General features: G+C 34.9%; 1 non-coding gene across 1 annotated transcript; it reads right to left on the reverse strand.

Annotated features, from left to right (window-relative positions):
• Positions 1-1,267: 1,267 nt before the first annotated feature.
• Positions 1,268-1,430, reverse strand: LOC143213826 (U1 spliceosomal RNA). Its single transcript, XR_013010045.1, has one exon. It is a non-coding gene; the product is annotated as a U1 spliceosomal RNA (small nuclear RNA).
• Positions 1,431-21,623: the final 20,193 nt, after the last annotated feature.

A 21,623-nucleotide genomic window follows, 5' to 3' on the forward strand; every position in this document is an offset into this window, starting at 1 on the left:
ACTACAAAAGTGAATTTCTCTTAAAAGTATACGTTATACTTATTGTTAGCTAAAAAAAAACTTCTATGAACCAAATCTGTTAGTGTATGTAAATAAGGTAACAATTATTACTAATAGGTGAATTCGTTGAAAAATGAAAGCGTTTTAACAGAATTTCAAACTTCCGACAAGTTTCAGTGCTTTATGGATACATGAATGGGAAAACGAATGATGGGAGATTGTTCCTCAGATATTCAACTAACTCAAGCCACAAAAATTTTACAATTTATATAAAGTTTTAAAAATTGAATTTTGTCCGCTGAAATCGGGCATACAGCCCACTGTGCGATGTAAGAAACAGCACAGACCCAAGGGTCTTTTTTAGATCAAGACTTTACTGCACTAAACAAATGTGTATATTACGAAAATCTCTCGTGTACATCGATCATATTAGGTTGTTCCAAAAGTTACTTTTCGATTCATGCACATAATGCAAATTCATGTTAGGAAGTACTGAAACATTAAGATAAAGATTATTGCATTGTTTATATTTATTTAGCAACATTAAAGGAACACATTCCGAAAGAAACTTTTGGAACAGTCTAATATACATAACCCAGTATATTCATGTATGACGAACTGATTAATTAAATATTACCGTAGCATATCGTAATTTGTTATACAACTATTACTTACGTGATACAGCCTCAATGCGTAAATTGAATAGAGCACTCACCTAAAAAGAAACTTGGCATTAATATTCATGTAAAATATTTTATGTTCGTGATTTAGACAGAATCTTGGAAAAGAAATAAAAGATCTGTGGCGATAATTTTGTTCTGGTTATTGTAGCACTATACTTATTTGTGGCAGTTTTAAAAATTGAAAATTTTCACCGCTAAAATCGGGCACACAATTCACTTTCGCGTCGTAATAGTAATAACTAAACTGCGGATCTTTATGCATTTATGAAGACATTTGTTGGGTGAAATATAAAGCAGTAAAAGATTTAAAAAAATTCAAGATTATTGTAATGTTTTTAACGTAACAAAATCGTTAAGGAATTAAATAACTTTATTTTATTCCGGCTTCCCGCGCGCGCGCGCAATCAATGCGGAATATTTTTATTTTGCATAAAGATCAGCCAGTCTGGTAAACTTTACATGTATTTATATTTATATTGGAATAAACATGCATGCGTTGAACAGCTAAACGATTGTGAAAACCGTTTGAACAATTTATGATATTGTTTGTATGTGGACTATTTTAATTTTATAAATTTATTTATCCGGGAGAGCGCGAACGCAGTCCCGACTAACAAAAATTATACGTTCGAGATATCCACATTAGGGATATTCGCAAGAGTCAGCTACAACCTAAGTGCAATGGAAGAGCCTCACCCTGGAGGAACCGCCTTCGTGATCACGGTAACCTCTACGCCAGGTAAGTATGCTATCCCTCCCTTCTGGACGATACTTCAAATCTACACCGTATCATTTTAACTGCGGGAAAGCAGTTCATCTCCTAGGCCCTCTAGCGGTAGATTTCTGAACCATCAGTCTCCAAATAAGTCTTTCAAACTTGCCGTGTTATATGTAGAGTCAGACTCGTGAAGAAGATATCAAACAAAGTTTAACAAAGCCTAGCAAATGTACATGTTATAGATGCAATTGTAATCAACATTTAAGCATTAACCCTTTGCACTCCGAATTATTTTCCAATTTTCTTACCGACAACTCCCTACTATTTGAAGTGTTTCTTTTGAAATTTACTTCAAAGGACAGTTCCTTGACTACTACATATTTTAAACAATTTTGTTTACTAATTATATATTAAATATTATTCAAACTTTGTTGTAATTTATATTTGTGGAACTTGTATTTGTTTATAACTAAAAAGTAAGACAATTAAAGAAATAGGAGAAAAACGTATATAATACATATAAAAACCCGATTTATTTACATTTCTCTTTCTCTGATGTCGAGTCACACTCGACAAAGGAGTGCAGAGGGTTAAAATAAATGTAGCCATACAAAAAATATATATTTTCTTTTCTCTTCGGATAAAAAAAAAACTAAAATAAAATAATTAACTAAAGTCAGCTGCGGTATCAGACAAACATTAATGATTTACAAACAATTCATATTTTCTTCTTATATGAGATTATGAGATACACTCATACGCGAAAGTATTCGAACGCTTACAATTCTAACATTCAACTAATGAAATATGCATTGAAGTATTTGATGTAATTTGCCATATACATATAATAAGGGGTGGGTCTTAGACTACATAAGTAACAATAGAAAATAATCCAACAATATATATCGTTTTTACAATACATTTATTATAAAAACGTACTAGAAGTGACACACAAAAGTATTCGAACGGAACATGTAATAGTTATTTAAATTGAATAATTTAAAGTTTTAATAGGAAGTTGGACCACCGTTTGCTTTTATAACAGCCCTAAGTCCGTTTTCCATTGAGTGAACTAACTTAGAAGTAACCGTTGGATCTATTATATGTATATGTAATTACCGTATTGCAATAATATTTCGTTTTAACGCTTCTTTCGAAGTAATAACTGCAAGTATATTTCTCAATCTCCTTTCTACCTCATCCCATACATGTTCAATGGGGTTTAAATCGGGACTTTGCGGTGGATGTGGAACACGTGTCGAGCATTAAACAATGCCCATTGTTTGACTATTTTATCGGCATGTTTAGGATCATTGTCCGATTGAAACCAATAATTACTTTTCCTGCAAAATTTTTAAGTACTTTGCTTTGTCCATTATTCCGTCAACGAACACAAGGTTTCGCACTCCACTAGATGCCATACAGCCCCAAACCAAACTAATACAGATCCACCATTATGTTTAATAGTCGGCCGTAGATTTCACGATTCCAATTCTGTGTTCTGTTTCCTCCAAACTCTTTTACGTCAATCGCTACCAAAAACGTTGAATTTACTCTCATCGGAGAATAATAGTGTGTCCCAAAACGAATTACTCTTATAAATAAATTTTTCGGCTAATTGTAAAAGAGAGAGCCTAATTTTATTTTTCTTCCTAATAATTGGTTTTCTCCTTGGAGCTCGTGCACGTAAACCATTATTTCTTAATAATCGACGACACAATTCGGGATGCACTTCTTTCTGGAACTGTGTAGCCACCATTGATGCCAATTGTGATCCAGAAATAAAAAAAGATCTTGTCTGAATTTTCGTACGATTGTTTTCTCTTCTCTTTCAGTCAGCTTTTTCGGACGTCCACAACGAGGCTTACTCTAGCAATATTACCTTGCGTATTAAATTCCATCACAATATAATGAATCGTGGACTTATCTCTGTTTATAAGTTTTGCAATTTCACTGTATGATTTCCTTTCCTTAGGGAAGAGTCGTGCAGTACCGACCGCTCTAAGTTTTCTTGTTATTAGATGGACTAGAATCGGTAAAAATTAAAATTTAAAAAAGGAATTTGTAACACAAAGGGAACTTAATAAAAGGCGAGAAATTAATTTTGGGAAATTTAATAATTAGTATTCATTATTTGTAAGAATAAAGATATTAGAATTTGAAGGAAACAAAGAATTGTCGTCCAGACGTCCAGTACCAACCAATTAAGTATTTAGTAGATTTTTCAGTCTAAATCTTTAATAATGTTAAAAAAAGACATTTAGATGTTAGAATACGCATTTTTATTCAAATTTTATTTATACAAATAATCAAATAATTATATATTTTTATATATTATGTAATTTTTTTGTTCAGTTTTTACATCTTTCCTTATTTCCTTTCCTTAATTGAGTTTCAGCTTTTCTTTTTTCTGCTTCTTTGGCTTTTTCGTTTCTTGCAGCTTTTTTTCTGCTTCTTTGACTTTTTCGTTTCTTGCAGCTTTTCTTTTCTCCGCATTTATCTTTTTTTCTTCAGCCAGGTTCTTTTTTTTCTGAACTTCGTTTATAAAAACGGTCGAAGTATAGATTTCGGATTGTTGCGTCCGTTTCTTCTCTTTTTTGTTTGCAACTCTAATGTGTCTTTTCTAGGAGGGATTGATTTCACTATTTCCATGAAATTTTAAGTTACACCAGGCAAAGAAGTTAATGAAAAATTATCGTTAATATTTAAAGTAAGCGGTAATGATGGTTTTTTCTGCTTTGGAATTTCGGACATTTTTCTGTGGAAAAAGGTAGAAGAAAGATTAAATACACATCTTCTAACTTCATTTCAAATGCTAACAGATTGAACTTACAGATAAGAAAAGTTTGGCTTATACTGGTCGACGGTTGATTGGTCGGTACTGCACGACAGTTGGATGGTCGCCGGTCGGTACTGCACGACTCTCCCCATACCAGTTTACTATTAATTGACTTGCTGGTTTCGGATTTTTTGCGATTCATTTTTTTATAATGTTATAATGAAAATTGTGACAGAAATTTTTAACACTGTTTCGCCTGGACTGACTGCTAGTGAAATAAGCAATGTTTTTTCCATTCTGTGAGCGTTGGAAATTGTTTGTTTAAAAAATTCTTAGTTGTCCAAAGTTCGAAGTTCGAATACTTTTGCGAGCCACGTCTGGTAGGTGTTTACAATATATGTATTGCAAAAACGGTATAAATATATTGTTAACGCTAAACCCCTACCGACAGTTTTTATGTTATCTATTCCTACCGCGACCGGACAAAAGACCGGTCTTTAAAACAACTTTTTTAACCTGTAACTACCCGCGCCCTGAATTTTCACTTAAGTACTCGCACGGTGTATTTTGTACACCGTATGTATCACTGTGTGATTAAGTACATATATCATTGTATTAGTACAAGAAAATACATTATCTTGATGAATTACGATATTTATTGAGAAAATAACGATAAATGAATATAATAATTGTTAATAAAAAAAGAAAATCTGCTCTGTTCGCCGATCTTGCACGAATCGCATGTAATAACGGTGGTCATATGTTGTTTACATACTGATCTCTTGCAACTGCCGCAGATGATAGTGGTTACTCGATTCTTCTTCCTACCGCAGATAAAACATCTCGCTCGTATCAAAATACCTGCCAAAGCTGGTGGCGACTCCTCTTCATTTCCTTCTTCTGTACGAATGAATACATGAAAACAGCAGTTCAACGTGCCGCCACCAGAATAATACTTCGTATGTATCTTGTGTATACATTGGGCGTAGGTTACATGAAGCGGGAGTGGTGGGGTAAGTCGCACTGTGATGGGACAGCATTTTTTAAAATAATGGTGTACTTTTTACACCAGCGCGGGTAGTTAAAGGTTAATATAGAATGTACAGTAAGGAGCGAAACTGAACCAATAACAAAAAGTTTTGTATAAATCATTATTTATTGCTAGGAATATAGAAGAATAACAAAAAGTCAACATTATAATTATTTTTATCATAGTTAGAAGTAACTTAAAAAATTTTTTTCAATAATTAATGTCTCCTCGTTTAGCAATGACAACAAAAATAGATTGACTCGGTTTTGCACCACGTCCAATACTTGGCAGCATTTAATATATTATTTATTTTTAATATTTCGTCCACAACCCTTGTGCTGGTAAAAGTGCACTAATTCGCTTTGGCATACTTTCTACTAATTTTTTGCAATAATCCGGAGATATTTGTTCCCACTGTTCTTGAATTCTATCATACAAATCTGTGATTGAAGTTGGTTGGGAGTCATATGAATCCCGAAGTCGTCTTTTTAGTAAACCCCATAGATTCTCTATGGGGTTGAGGTCAGGGCTCTGTGCAGGCCAATCCAGAACAGAAAATTTTTTAGTACTGAGCCAATTTTTTACACTTTTAGCAGTGTGCTTAGGGTCTCGATCCTGCATGAACATTACATTTTTTTCTTCAAAAGGCATATTTTCAACAGCATCTATGAGATGATCTTGTAAAATATCCTTGTATATGTACTGATTCATGATGCCATTAATTCGGTGCAGTGATCCAACACCAAATGCTGTTAGGCACCCCCAGAACATTAAGGATCCGCCTCCATGCTTTAACGTTTGTTACACATGTCGTGGTTTAAGCCTTTCATTTTTACGAATCCAGCACCAAGACATGCCATCTGAACAAATTCTGTTAATTTTGGTCTCGTCTGACCAAATAACCCGTTCCCAGTCAGTAGTTGTCCAGTTTTGATATTTTGTAGCAAATTCCAAACGACGTTTAATATTTTTTTTCGATAACATTGGCTTCTTTATTTTCTTAATGCTTCTAAACTCAGCTCCTTTGAGGGTTCTTCGTGCTGTCCACTGACTTATTTGTATATTCGTATCTTCTTTTAATAATTTTGCAGCCATAATGGAACTTGAAGCTTCACCAGATGTGACAAACCGTATAATCCTTCGTTCATCCTGCGGTGATAATATTTTTGGTCTTCCTCCAACATTTAATAATGTACTTTTACAGTATTTTTTTCTTATTCTCTGCACTGTCGATTGACTAACACTGCAAGTTTTCGCTGTCTTACGTGTTGACAAGCCGTCATTCAAAAGAGAAATGACTTTTTTTACACAATTTGGAGCAATTGACTTCATATTTATTCTTACTTCACTTGCGTGCTTTTCCGTTCGACTGATTGCGAAGAACTGAGTGTTAAGACGTAGACTAGTAGTTTGTAAACATACCAAAGTGCTAGATGTAAACATACTACGAGAACATTACACGTAAACATTTCTTGTAGGGACCGGTGCAAAACCGAGTCAATCTATTTTCGTTGTCATTGCTAAACGAGGAGACATTAAGTATTGAAAAAAACTTCTTAAGTTACTTCTAACTATGGTAAAAATAATTATAATGTTGATTTTTTGTTATTCTTCTATATTCCTGGCAATAAATAATGATTTATACCAAACTTGTGGTTATTGGTTCAGTTTCGCTCCTTACTGTAGATAATAGCCAATTTGACAGTATAAAAGTATAGCCTCTTTTATTTAGAAGTATAAATTCATACTCTTTGAATGTCTTGACATTTTGGGGATGAATATTCAAAGCATAAAATAAAAACTAAAATATAAAAATGTAAATCAACATGGATAAAAATATTAATAAAAGATAAAATGTGAAACTTACTACGACGTTTTGTTGGTATTGTTCACTTTTTTGAAAATGACACTCTTGTAACACGTAATATAATATATAAAATAAGAGTGGAATAATAATGGAATAAAAATACTGAATAATAAAAGATATGAATCTGTGAGAAGATGTCTAGGTATTCCCTTCGGCTATGATTTTATTTATTTTACAGTCATAGGAGGTTTCGCGGAGCGCTTCGGATACCCATCTGGCAAATGTCACCGCGAGGCCGATATACGAACGAGAACTGTAAACACTTGGGGGTGCCGCCGTAAAGTAGACCCTGGAAGGCACTTTTCGGTTAAAATCAAGCCACACCTGCATTACCTTTCGTTTATAACGTCTTTATAGTTTCAGAATTGAGTCTGTGAGAGACTAGTATTACAAAAAGATATAAATCGTTCAACCGGTCAAATGACCGACGTGTGTGTGTGTGTGTGTGTGGAGTAGTTAAGACAGATTACACATTTTTCTCAGAAAACAAACAATAAAAAAAGAAGTGAATGTTGAAGAATGTATTGTACGTATATTGTAGGAAAAGCCGTGAAGTTTAAAGGCGGTGCAATTACGTTGTACATATATGTATAGGAAATTCTAATCCAAATTTTAAAAACGGTCATTTGTCTGGTCGTTGTAGGTTTAGTGTTAAATTATTTTATAACTTTGTTTATGTAGTCTTGAGACCCATCCCTTGTTATATCTGAGATATTACATCTCAAATGCTTTAATCTTTAATCTAACATACATATCTCATTAGTTGAATGTTAGAATTGCAAGCGTTCGTATGCTTTCAATCGCGTATGAGTATAGGTTGATCAACCATGGAATGGAATACTTTCAGATAAATAATAATATTTAACAATTTTGGCAGTATGAACTATGAAATTGCTATCATGAAGCAATACTTTGCTTCATTGAATTACGATAAGCGATGCCATTGATTTAATCATCGATGAATACGAGGTCTGTCTTTCCATCGTAACCAATGCTCGTCCAAAACATTGTACTCCCTTTACTTATTTGTTGCCACGCTTCTGTCAATTATTCTGTGTGTACATAATGTACACAACCGTGAACGTAAACAGTCACCGATTTACATGCCAAATGATAGAATGGTTAATGTCAACGTGCAGTGCGGACTAGGTTTTAATGCGAATTTACATATAGTATATGTATAATGAGATAATCTGTTTTAGGGAGGAGCATCACACCTTTTGAAAACGTGTAAACCAAGTAAAAAGCAGAGTGTTCCGTCGCGCAGGAACCGTACACGTGGCTTTCGTTACTGAAAACCTTCTTCGAGGATGAAGTAAACTATTGTCATTCGGCGACCATTTGAGGCATCTGCCAGATGTTTAGTTTTTTGTGCATCTTTTTCGGTTTCTAATTATCGAAATTTCGAAAATTATCAGTCCTCCTTCGCAAGGCCTCATTCAGAGCTACGGGAAGGAGGCCTGAACAGTCAAAAGTGTGCTGATTGGGAAATGCAACTTTCGGCAGGAACCAACCAGTGCATTTTCTTTTCTCATGGCAATCGGCGACACAGCACCACTGGATAAACTGAGAAACGCCGCGCCGCCTCGCGCATAGGGGATCCTCGAGAACATCGCGTTAGAACTGGAAGTCGAGATTAGTGTTGCTAGATGGTACGGGAAAACTCGCGCATGCGCGGCGAATCCAGGAACGTATCTGCGTTCTACAGTCCGTAGCTTGTGGGGCAAGTTTTCTTTAGAGCGGTCTTAAACTTTTGTCCATTACTGTATATATACAATTAGAATATATTTATATATTACATGTACATACACATCAAATTTTAATATAACATACGCATGTTAAACGTTATGTTTGAAAATCGAGAAGAAAAGATTGTGCGAAGCTATGCGGGGCAACCAAGGTGCCCGATTTCGTACTTCAGTGACGCTGGAATCGTCGCGCATGCGCGAGTTTTCCCGTACCATCTAGCAACACTGGTCGAGATCAGAGTCGCCCAGTGTCGCCAGTTGAGGTAGAAAGTGGTTTCATTTCCTCTCCTCCTTTTCCCCTTCCACTATCCCATTCCAGCACCATGCGCACACTCCAACGTCCCCCACTAAGACCGTAGACCACGGTGCCCGTGTCGTAGACTGGACTGGTCAATTGGTCATCAGAGAGGGGGTACTTGATTCCCCTCGATTGCTGGCGACTTGGCGACACTGAGACTCGCCAGAAAGTGACCAAACCAGCACTCGAGGGGAATACAAGGTACCCTCTCTCTGATGACCAGAGTAGTGTAAGATGTGACACCCTCATCAGAGAGGGGGTACATCATCTCACCGTGACTCCCCTCATCTGGCGACACTGGTCGAGATCACACAGTTGAGTTTTACGCTCAAACGCCGTGGCACTATGCAGTCCTCGGGTAGAGAAGTACAACGCACAAGCCGTTGTCTTTGTCAATCATTCATACGATTTGCAAGGCTTTGCACACCGGTATGTCCTTGACCAGCGATCAGGACAAACCGACGAAAATGGGATCGCATCAGTCAAGATCCCTCGCGTCCGCTAGCGTCTAAGGCAGGACCTGCTAGATTAGCCTTACTGACGAGTCCACTAGCAGGTCCGGGACGAAACGCTTTCCTTTAACTCGAATCAATCGCTATCATTCGTTATCACTCGACCATTGAAATGGCTGCCCAATATTAATTTGGCGGGCAAAATCCTAATCAAGCGACATTCGCGAGTCGACTTTACAACCTTGAGAGGAACAATCATCCGCGCGCCACTCGCGAGTGTCCACAAACAAACGCACGTACACAGAGTGTGACAGAAATTGCACGATGAGAGTTTTTAGTGGTCTACGATTCAACGTTCTTCTTTTTATGCGATATTGGCGGAAACTCATGTCGGGCGAAGATATTTTGCTTTCTGGTTCGAAAAAAACGTCGATGTCGCAAACTTCAAATGGGGGTTTTTCAAGATAAAAGTCTGCTCTATCGCGTGGTATAGTTCGATTTTCCGCTGGACCCTAATTTTTTGAGATAAATTGAAAAATATCCTCAAAAATTGGTGCAAAAGTGGCGTCTCTCCGTCTTTAATCATTGTTTAAACATGTTTAAACAATCATAATGTATTAATATTGGATATCATTGTATTCGGGAAAGTCTACAGAATCTTTTGCTGTAAAGAACAATTCAATATCTTTTATAATAACATCACAATATTTGTTTAAAGTTTAAAAATATGTTTTTTTTTCAAAGCCATGTTTTTCAAAAACTGTGCGTATAGGAGCAAAATTAAGGACAGATTCGGAATCAGCGCAAAAAACTCTATAAGAAGGACCCAACAGTATATTGAAATCATAAAAAAAGTTGAAATTTGTTGGACAGTGTTATGTGTAATCATAGTTTTTGGTTGCTTCTGCGCCGTCCATAACAGAATATATTTCGAGTTTGACATGCTTAAAAATGTCGAAATTTTCCCTCAATTTTCAAATTTTGGGCTCAATGCGCAATCTGAAGACAACGTCGCACTACTTTGAGATTTTAATCCTGCCATTAGGGCGTCGAAACATAACTTTTCCCAGAGCTTCTTCGATTTCGAAAAAAAAGTTTTGTCGATCCGGTCTAACAAATACTCCGCTGACTTTGTTTGAATCGGATAATATAAATCGACTTGCAGTCCAGATTCCTTGATGGCTAGAGTAAAATTTCGACTTTTACCCTCTCAAAGTAGTTTTTAATTGTTTTTGCACGATGTATTGCTGCATTATCGCGTTGGAATATTAAATTAGATCCACCAATCTTGTCGCCATATTCATCCAATACGTATTCCAATAATTCCTGATATTTTTCAGCATTGGTTTTTGGAGGGAACCACATTATCGGAGTCTTACCGTTCCAGCCGAATGCAGCCCAAACCATTATACATCCTTCTCCGTGTACTCTTGTCTTTTTACACTTTTTCATCACGCACATCGTGCCAATAATATTAAAACCCATTTGGGCCGTCCAAATTAAATTTCTTTTCATCAGAAAAAATCACCGTCTTCTACTTTTCGGTTCATGGCATATGATATTCTGCAAACGTTAAACTCTCCTCCTTGTGGAATTTAGTTAGTGGAGGTTTTTTCAATTTTTTAGAATATTTAAGTGTCCCACTCGATCTCAGAACATGCTGTACGCGTCGAAAACCAACTGGCAAGTCTAATTTCATTTTTATTTTAGAGGCATTAAGCATATTTTGCAGTGCTTCTTAAAAAACTTTACTTTTTTCTCTATGTGTTACTTTTTTTGGATGACCCTACAGGTCATTTACTGCCGTATTTTTCTTTTAATTTTAAAAAATTGTTTATGACAATTAACCTTTTCAATCTTCTCGCAATTTCTCTGCTAAAGATACTCATACTCATATTGTGGAAAGCAATAATTTGGCCCTTTTCGTTATCATTTAACGATTTCCCCGTGTCATTGTGCTTTAATAATATTTAACGAACATAAAATATTTTTTATAATTTTTAAACTTTAAAACGTTCAAAAAATTGCGCTGTCAATAGTAATTTTTAAATATGATACACTCCTCAAAAGAATTAAGGGATCACTTGTGCGAACCCGAAAAATTGGTCCCACTTTACGTGATCATAACTCCGTCAAAAATTGCCGTATCGATATCGTTAAACAATGGTTTCAAAGCCTGAAACCTCTCGTTTCAGATGATCTGTTTCAAATTGTTGCTATGTTGGTTTTTTACAAAGTTATAGCGAGATGAAGACGACATTGACGGTTAACAAAAACTTTGTGCAACTTTAGAACATCACACGGGCAGCAACAAATTTTTTTGATGAATCGCGTTAATATCATTTGGAAGGGCTATCTTTCCTGTGTAAATTGTGTGGTTGTTGAATATTGTGCGATTTTTTTTATTCGAGTTATTCAACATCGAAGTAAATATGGGCTGTTTAAATTTATCTGGCTCCAGAAAGCGAAAAAAGTAACATAGAATCTTGTGCAAAAAAGGAATAGAAAGAGCGTTTCTTTATCTTCAAGGCACTTCGTTTGTTTTTTCAATTTCATTAACATTTCGATATACCAGGTGTTTCTGACAATATGCTTAAAAAATGCACAATTTCCATTTTTCCTTTAACTCGCTATATCTCAGCGAGAAATGATCGTAATACCATGATCCGAACGTCAGATTGAAGCAGAGATTCTACCGATTCGATTGAGTACCTCATGAACTAGCTGCGACAATTTTTTACCTATGGAAGCTGTGCTTGAAGTTAGTGCTTCGCAGAAATTAGCGCGCCACATACAGGGCGCGGCTGCCTGACATCTCTGAATACGCTACCGCCGCGCTGGTAGCTCGCCTCCTAGAAGTTAGCCCCCCACTTGTTAAATTAAATACTTTCAACAGCTGTGCTGAGTTGTGCTAAGTTTGTGCTACATTGTGCTTGAATATTACAGCTATAATATCAAAAATAAGACTAAAAATTGAAAAAAACGATTTTTTGAGTAGCCCCACTTTTCATTTTTTTCAATTTTCTCAATTGTGCTAGGTTGTGCTAAGATTGTGCCAAAGTATTACTTTATAAAAATAATAAATAAAGAAGTTATGGTAAATAATCGTTTTGGACACCTAATTAACGTTTAAGTTAGTAACAATTATCCAAACAGCACATAATCATATATCTGAGTTGTGCTAGTCTAGCACAAGTCAGCACAACTTCCGATTTCTCCAGCACAACGATTAAAAGGGCACTTTACTCTTGTCCGCGGCTCTTCGCGCTTCGATAGTATATCATTAATTAGGCTTTCCGGTGATCCGACAAACTTAATATTGCATATCCGAGTTGTGCTAGCCCAGTACAAGTCAGCACAACTTCCGATTTCTCCAGCACAACGATTTAAAGTTCAGCACAACTGTTGAAAGTATTTAATTTAACAAGTGGGGGGCTAACTTCTAAGAGGTCGCTTGGCCAAAACCATTATAGCGTTATTTCAAGGTTTAATGTTATATTATTATAGGTCGTTGGATTCGTCTTGATACCAGTTAGAATATTATGAAGTAAAAATATATGTTAATATTTAAAACATTGAGGGGACCTTCATTTCTTATAAGAAAAAGAGAGTTTTCTTTAACTTTCTGTATTGAAGTTTGTAGAAAAGTGAATACTGATTAACTTTCGTTGGAAACATTTTTTTGTCAGATCATCGGCAATATTTGAAAAATCTTGTTAACAATTCTCACAATGCATACTATTTTCTAGAAATCGCGGAAAAGTATTGTAGCTAAGATTGAATTCTTCGTAGAAATTATACGAAATCTAGTAATGAGAGGTTTTCGGGGTCTCTGACTGGCGCAGAGAAATCGTATACAATATACATACAATTCAAGTGGAACTGCGTATCCAGGCGTCGAATAACCGCGGGCCAGTATTTGTTAAAATCCGTTTCTAGTTCAAGATTGCAGTTAAAATTGACATGATCTTCTTAGTAAATGTTCAAGCTTTTATATAAAATAAGTCCGAACCTAGCGGTATTAAGCGTTTTTGTATAATACTTTTCAAAGTTTGTAATGCTATTAATTTACGCTATTCGTGTATGGACTAAACAATGCTTAAAAATGGATTAAATATTTGAAATGCGCTTACTAGCATATATAAAAGCATCATTAAAATCTATTTTCTGATATTTGATGATTGAAATCTAAAACGTTTCATTTTACTTTGAATTTTCTGACTTTGTCTTTAGAACGCTGTATCTCATCACAGAATTATCTAAAATGAATAATATTTTGGATTTGGGAGCTTTGAAGGGTTGTTACTTTATAGGAAGAAAAATTTTTTCAATATATTAAAGTTGAAAAATTGGATTTACGCCGCGGCGGCGCGGCGCGGCGCCGCGCACAGTGGAAAATTTGGGCCAAACTCGATTCAAAATGAAAGAACTTTCAATAGAAACGAGGTAGAGCGATGAAATTTTTTTAAAATTAAAGCAGAAACTTTGCAGAATGTGGGAAAAATAGGAGATTATGGTACGAACGTTTTTTAATGTTGAGAAAATTCGTTAAACATGTAGAATTTCAAGAAAATGTGGTTTCTGCAGTACCACGCGCGGAAAAAAATTTTTTTTTTACATGCTATATATCATTTCCCGTAGATTTTTTCACGCTGATTTCAAATTTTGAGACCAGATTTGAAATCAGCATGAAAAAATCTACGGGAAATGATATATAGCATGTAAAAAAAAAATTTTTTCCGCGCGTGGTACTGCAGAAACCACATTTTCTTGAAATTCTACATGTTTAACGAATTTTCTCAACATTAAAAAACGTTCGTACCATAATCTCCCTATTTTTACCATATTCTGCAAAGTTTTAGCTTTAATTTTTTTAAAATTTCATCGCTCTACCTCATTTCTATCGAAAGTTCTTTGACGTTGAACCGACGCGACTAGTGAACCTATCATTATTTCAGCCACTGTATCATAGTAAAAACCGTCTAAAATATAAATAAATTTAATCCTGTTATTTTTTGTACATCAGTCACTTTTGATGGTCGGTAGGTTTAGTGTTAATGGTGTTAATAGAGGAGAAATTGACCTCTTCAATTATTCAAATTTTACTACAATTTTGAATTTCACCTACTCAATTTTGCTATAAACGCATAATGATCCGCAGTCTAGTATCATCTCTTGATACCACTTCAGATATTATAATTATGATAGATGATTCTCGGTCGATAGATTACGTATATTTGTTGATCGTAAGGTTGTCGATCCTGAGCTGCGCACTTATAATTCCGTTGAAATGAGTTTGGACGTGTTTGAACGCACTTATACGCTTCGCCAGGAGAATTTAGAAATCGCGTAATTGGCGTATTCCTGAATTCTACCCTCTAATGGGTTTTCACTGCGAAAAAGAGAAATGCACGCCGATTTTCCTCTTCACTGCAGTGGAGCAAGCCTCTCTTTTAAGACCAGCCGCACATGAAAACTGCATTCAATTCGACGGTTATGGGTTTCCTTGACCGTGTCGAGTTTGTTAGTGTCTTCCTGTGATGGGGTTTATGGCGATGTTGTTCTGCGAGTTGGCTGTAGAGGTTTGTACGAGCAGACTTTACCTCATACAATATCTAGTGTGGTCCGACATTTCTCAACAATTTTATCGAGTGCCAAACGTATTTATTACATATGAAAAATGTCGGAAATATGCGAGAGACCAAAACAGCAATCTGCCTTATACAGGGTGTCTCAAAATTCCTTCAATAGCCGGAAATGGGAGGTTCCTGAGATCATTTGAAGCAATATTTTCCTTAGCAAAAATGTTATGCGCGGCTTTGTTTAGAAGTTATTAACGAAAAACACGGACAATCAGAGCGCGACTTAGACTCGAGTTGGCACAGTCAGCCCGGCGCGCCAACTATCTATTGGCCGACTGTGCCAACTCGCGTCCAAGTCGCGCTCTGATTGGTCCGTGTTTTTCGTTAATAACCCCTAAACAAAGCCGCACATAACATTTTTGCTAAGGAAAATGTTGCTTCAAATGACGTCAGGAACTTCCCATTTCCGGCTGTTGAAGGAATTTTGGGACACCCTGTATATGTATCTCTAATGCCGACCTCTAATTGGTACGAATAATGGTAGAATATAAACGATGTTTCGAGAAAAAACGTTAGCACTCAGTGGTGACTCGGAGTCACCACTAAAAATTGCTGTACCATTATTCAAGATATTATAAACAGTATTAAATATGTTGGCATCTAATCAATTGCTAAACATTTAAATATTTTATGAGGTATGAATGAAAAAAAATCATACAAAATGGAATTACTCTAGGTCGGAAGAAATGTTTAATTTTCCAGTTAAAATAGCTCGGAGTGCAATAGGTTAATCTAGGTACTTGGCAAATGTTTCATATTATTCTATTATACATATAATTCTATAAATCGCATTAAATACATATAACATTTCTTCTATGTATTAGCACTTTACGTTGTTTCAGAAATTTAATTTTTCTCAAATCATGAAGATATTAACAGCAGCCAACCATTCCATTTAAGATAAACATTTTCTCATCAGTGAAGGCAGTTTCTTTCTATTCACAGTGTGTGGGGTCATAACGGCATCTTCTTTTAGATTTCTCCGTTTAAATGTGTTGCAACTACCTGAAGGATTTGTTTGACTAAAAATTAAACTCCGCTTCTTTTGTGATTTATGGGAAAAGTAATGCTGAATTCGATACTATTCTTCAAATGGCGTGCGGAGGTATGCGGGTGCCCGGAATTATGACTCGGGTCAGATCAATACCCCAAAAGTTTGATAACGCATAAATATATCCGGTTATCCGTCATTTCGCAACCCAACCTTCGATCCGAGACCCCGATTTTCATAATCTGAAAACGTTTCGAAACTTGAAAGTTTAAATACTAGTTTGAATTGAAAAATTGAGTCCTGAATCAAGAGCCGGGTCTCAAATTAACTGTCGGTTCTCAGTTAGATCGGTCTGGCTCGGAACTCGAGTATCTGTAACTTCAGGATTTCCTTTTTCAAGTTTGATATAATGTTCTCTCGAGTTTTATTCAATTGTGTCCATCGATCCGTTTCATAATTCACACTACACTGGAAATATATTTTACAAGAAATGTGAGAATAGATAAAATTACTAAAGTGCAGATTTTACTACTTGAGTCTACCTCTAAGAAATTATCTTATTGTTGAATTTGATCGTCGCGTACCTTCAATTCTGGTGTTTTATCATCTTTGTATACCTATTTTTTATGTCCACACGTATGTAGTTCAAATTGTTGGGAATCAATAAGTACCTCCAATATAAACAGTGAGCAGGCTTACCACATATCACTAAAGAACGAATAGGTCTTTTGCTCTTATGTGTAGTCAATGTTGCATATTTGAAAGTATGCCGAAAAATCTAGGGTATAAACAAAATAAATAAAATAAACAAATAATTCTAGAAACACATACCTTCATTGAATTCACACACACAAACCTAAATTAATATTTAATTAAAAATATGACAAAAAAATTTTAATCTTGTGTATTTTATTGAAACTAATGACCTCCTTTTTCAATATCTCACATGAGTGAATTCTCAATATTAAAGCATACAATTGGAAAAGGAATTGATGTCTATACCTTCTAGTTCCCCGGATATTCAATAAAATAGTTTTCTATTCCTAACATTTTTTACTTATTTTACGTATTTCTAATCAAATAAAATGTGTCTATGCCCGCTTCTTGTACCACTTGTCTCAAGTCAATCCGCGCGTAGTACACAATGACCCTTAATGTGATGGAAGGTCGGAAATGCGAGGAATAGTTTGAATATGATAATACTGTATTTATTACCGCATCTTATTGATGTGATTACATCTGTGGTTGCCAGGAAAAACGCCGCATGTCAGAATTAAAAAAAAATTCAGTTTATGCATTCATTGAGATTTATACTATAGGATTTACATCTTTATCAGAAAAAAAGTCATGAAAATAAATTCGAAAGGCTTGAAAACATAATGCAATTGTACTGATATCCTATGGCAAAGCATAAAGGTAGGCGCACACTAGACCGCACCGCGACTGCACGCCGACCACCCGCTTCCGCTGTTTTGACTTTCGTATATGTAGTTCATAGTTCTATGTTTTACATCACGCATGGGCAAATTTTTGCTCGATCGAAGGCATTTTCAAGGGATACGGCACTACGGCCGCCACGGGGAGCGAGACGCGCGGCCGGGAGAAGTGGTGGTATCCCTTGAAAATGCCTCCGATCGAGCAAAAATTTGCCCACGCTCGATGTAAAACAGAACTATGAAATAGATATACGAAAGTCAAAACAGTGGAAGCGGGTGGTCGGCGTGCAGTCGCGGTGCGGTCTAGTGTGCGTCTACCTTTAGTGAACAAAACTTTAAACGGCAATATCTCGAAAGTGGAATTATGTAACATGCGGCGTTCTTCATGACAACCACAGACATATCATGATCAAAATGGTTGCGCTACTCTGAGCTCTCTTAACACTAGAACTACCAAAGTTAAGATTTTGTCATAAATCGCCTCTGCTGACCTTCGAGGACCATAATGTTGCACCTAGTTGGATTCGCCTCCAATAGCCGCTATCAAAAAACAAGCACCAAAACATGGCATTCCATTTAAAAAAACAAAGGTGTATTTACTAGTGTTCCTTCTCGAGAGTATCTCGAGAAATTTTATAATTGGTTATTTCTCATTTCTCGAGAAATTACAGTATTTCTCGAGAAATTTAAATCCAGGAAAATTCTTATGAATCTCATTAATTTTATAACATATTTTCGGAAATGAACAAATACATACATTAAGGAGCATAACTGATTCCACACACTTTAAATCAGAATATCTTTTATATGAGTGGACCAAACGACTTCAATTTCTCTGTAAGGCTAGAAGAATTAGTTTAGTAAATGACGTGTAATAAATAAGTTTTGAAAAAATGCATTAGGTGGGAATTGTGAAAAACAATACAAAAAATTGATTTTTACAACTTTTTTAGCTGGCCCAACAACAAAAATTTTAAAAATGTCTTTTGTCGACTGGTATAAATTATATACGCTCTGAAAATTTCATTGAAATTGGTTAATTGGTTTACGAATTATAAACGATCAAAAGTGGTAAAAAGGCCGGAAATCTTGAAAAATTGCAATTTTTAACACTTTTGATCGTTTATAATTCGCAAACCAATTAACTAATTTCAATGAAATTTTGGGAGCGTATATAATTTATACTATTTGACCGACACATCTTTTCAATTTTCGTTATTGGCCCAGCTAAAAAAGTTGTGAAAATCAATTTTTACTATTGTTTTTCACAAATCCGTCGAAATGCATTTTTTTAACATATTTTTTTACACGTTATTTACTAAACTAATTCTTCTAGCCTTACAGAGAAATTGAAGTTGTTTGGTCCATTCATAAAAAAGTTGTTCTGATTTAAAGTGCGTGGAATCAGTTATGCTGCTTACTGTATGTCCTACCATCAGTCAAAATATGCTACATTTTAATGTAGGTATTTAAATATCTCTCTGTTACTTGTGATTATACGAAACAATGTCAGAAGAGAAATTTGCACTGTTTAATAAGGTGAATATAATGACAAAATAAAAATTTTTTGGAAATCATATTTCGAAATTTCAAGGTCATCGTTATTTTTATTTAAAGGAGGTCATATAATTATTCTATATTGCTATTCAGAAAAAAGACAAATCCAACGATGTGTCATGTTCCATAGTTAAGGTAAATTTCACAAGTTACAAAATTTTCAATTTAAGTGCGCCTCGTCATCCTGTTATCCGATCGATCTCAAAGCACAAATTTTTTTCTCACCTAAAGGAACAATACTGGATAGTTGCGTGCATTGTATCTCTATGAAAATTTTGCTCCAAGTATAGCTTATGTTAGGTCCACCCTAATGTACATATTGGACACGAATAAACATTGAGTTAATATTTTCTGCGCTTTCGATAAATATTATCAACGATATTCCAAATATCATAAGTTTTCCAATATTTTGTTATTTCATTAAAAATTCTCGAGAATTCTCGAGAAATATAGTCTTATTACTCATTTCTCGAGAAATGAAGAATGTTGAGAAATCAGTAACACTAAAGGTGACCTTCACATCTCTGAAGCTTCTCCACCTAGCAACAAAAGATTAACGCCACGCTACGACCCCTGCTGTCCAATGCAACTTTTATTTCGAAAACTTTTCTACTACTATCATACTGTGTCATATTTTGGGGACTAAAACGAGAAAAATCAGAGATTGAAAATTAAGGATCACCCTACTGTACAAACATATACTGATTATATTATTTGTGCACATAGAGTAGGCCAGTTGGGTAATTTTTTTAGACTAGGCAATTATTCTTCTCATTAAACACGAAAGTTAATGACCAAATAGCCTGTATGTAAGTAAAACAAAAGTTTGTATATAAATCGACAATGATGAGGAATTTGGAGGACTAATATTTGTTATGCATTATCTCGTCTGTTAACTAGCATGATACTCCTAGAATGATTTTACTCGTGGCTCATCAATGAGGAGTTTACTATCTGCTCCCAACAATACTTAGGCATTACAGACTGAAGAGAATTCTAAGCTCGTGGTTGGGCACAGAGGTGGGCATTATTTGGTGAAACAAATATTTCAAATACTATTTAATATTTTAGATTTTATTTTGCACAAAGAAAATAGTATTTTAAATAAGATATACAATTTCGAAAATAAAATATTGCTATTTTAACAATCTGAACCTCAAAATAAAATATTTCTATTTCTACAATGTGATCCACAAAATAAAATATTTCTATTTTAACTATTTCTCTATTCTAAAATTTTAGATTAAATACGAAATAAAATATTTTACTTTTTCCATTGCTATAATACTCTGAGAAACCGCATAAACATACAGCTTACCTTATCGTTAAGAAACGATTTACAATTTACACTCAAAAATGTATTGAATTCGAACCATCATTTTCAGCAATAATATTTAAAATTGAAATTGAAGATAAAGACAAAATACAAATATTTGCAATATTCTTCAAATAAAATACTATTTTCAAAAAACAATTATTGCCTCAAATAAATTATTTTATTTTCAAAAATTACTGCATCAACTAAAATATTTTATTTTCGAAGTTATACACATATTTCAAAATAAACATGATTATATTTATTATTTACTATTTAAAATACACTATTTTCCCCAGCTCTGGTTGGGCATACACTCCGCGACAAAATATAGCACACTATCCAATATTGTTATAATTTTCGCAAATATAGTTTAATAACTACAGTAGTATAAAACGATCCGAATGGGCAGGGAGACGATCAGTTGGTACGGGCCTAGCGACGAATGTCCCTTTAAACTTCGTTTGGCTTAAGGATGTTTTGAAGGTATATAAAAACGCAACAAAATTTTTGAAAATTTGACAAGATAATTGTTAGGAATATAAGGTCTTGTTCCGTGGGAACAGAATAAGTATGTGTATAAAAAGATAATTGTTTAATATGGAACACACACACACACTTTAATGAAATACTATAATATTACATAATTATCAACTATTGCGATGCCGACCATGCGACTGCATGCGGTTACATGCGACACGTGAAGAACAGTGAACAAAGAACGCGCGGGAACCGCACGATACCAATAACCTATTACAGGTGTCGCTATATTGTCGCGTGCTTATTGCCGCGAGATTATGAACGGCTCAACAATAATTCTTACTAAATTAATGCAATTACCAGAGTTTGGGTTCGATTCAATGCACCATTTAAGAATTATAGCAACTTAAAATTTGCACATTTTAAAAATTCCACTTTAAATCCTATTTAAACCTTGAAAAAACGCAACTAGAAACTCCAGTTTTTTTATATATAGTAAAAATTATGTAATTAACAGTTACAAAGCAAAAAGAAAAAATTATAAACTGTTACAAAATGTCAAATTTATCGTGTTGTCATTTCATTAGCATGGAATCGCGACAACTGTGTAGACCACTGAATATATCT

This window comes from Lasioglossum baleicum, chromosome 11 (assembly GCF_051020765.1).
Source record: "Lasioglossum baleicum chromosome 11, iyLasBale1, whole genome shotgun sequence".
In the NCBI taxonomy this organism is placed as follows: domain Eukaryota; kingdom Metazoa; phylum Arthropoda; class Insecta; order Hymenoptera; family Halictidae; genus Lasioglossum; species Lasioglossum baleicum.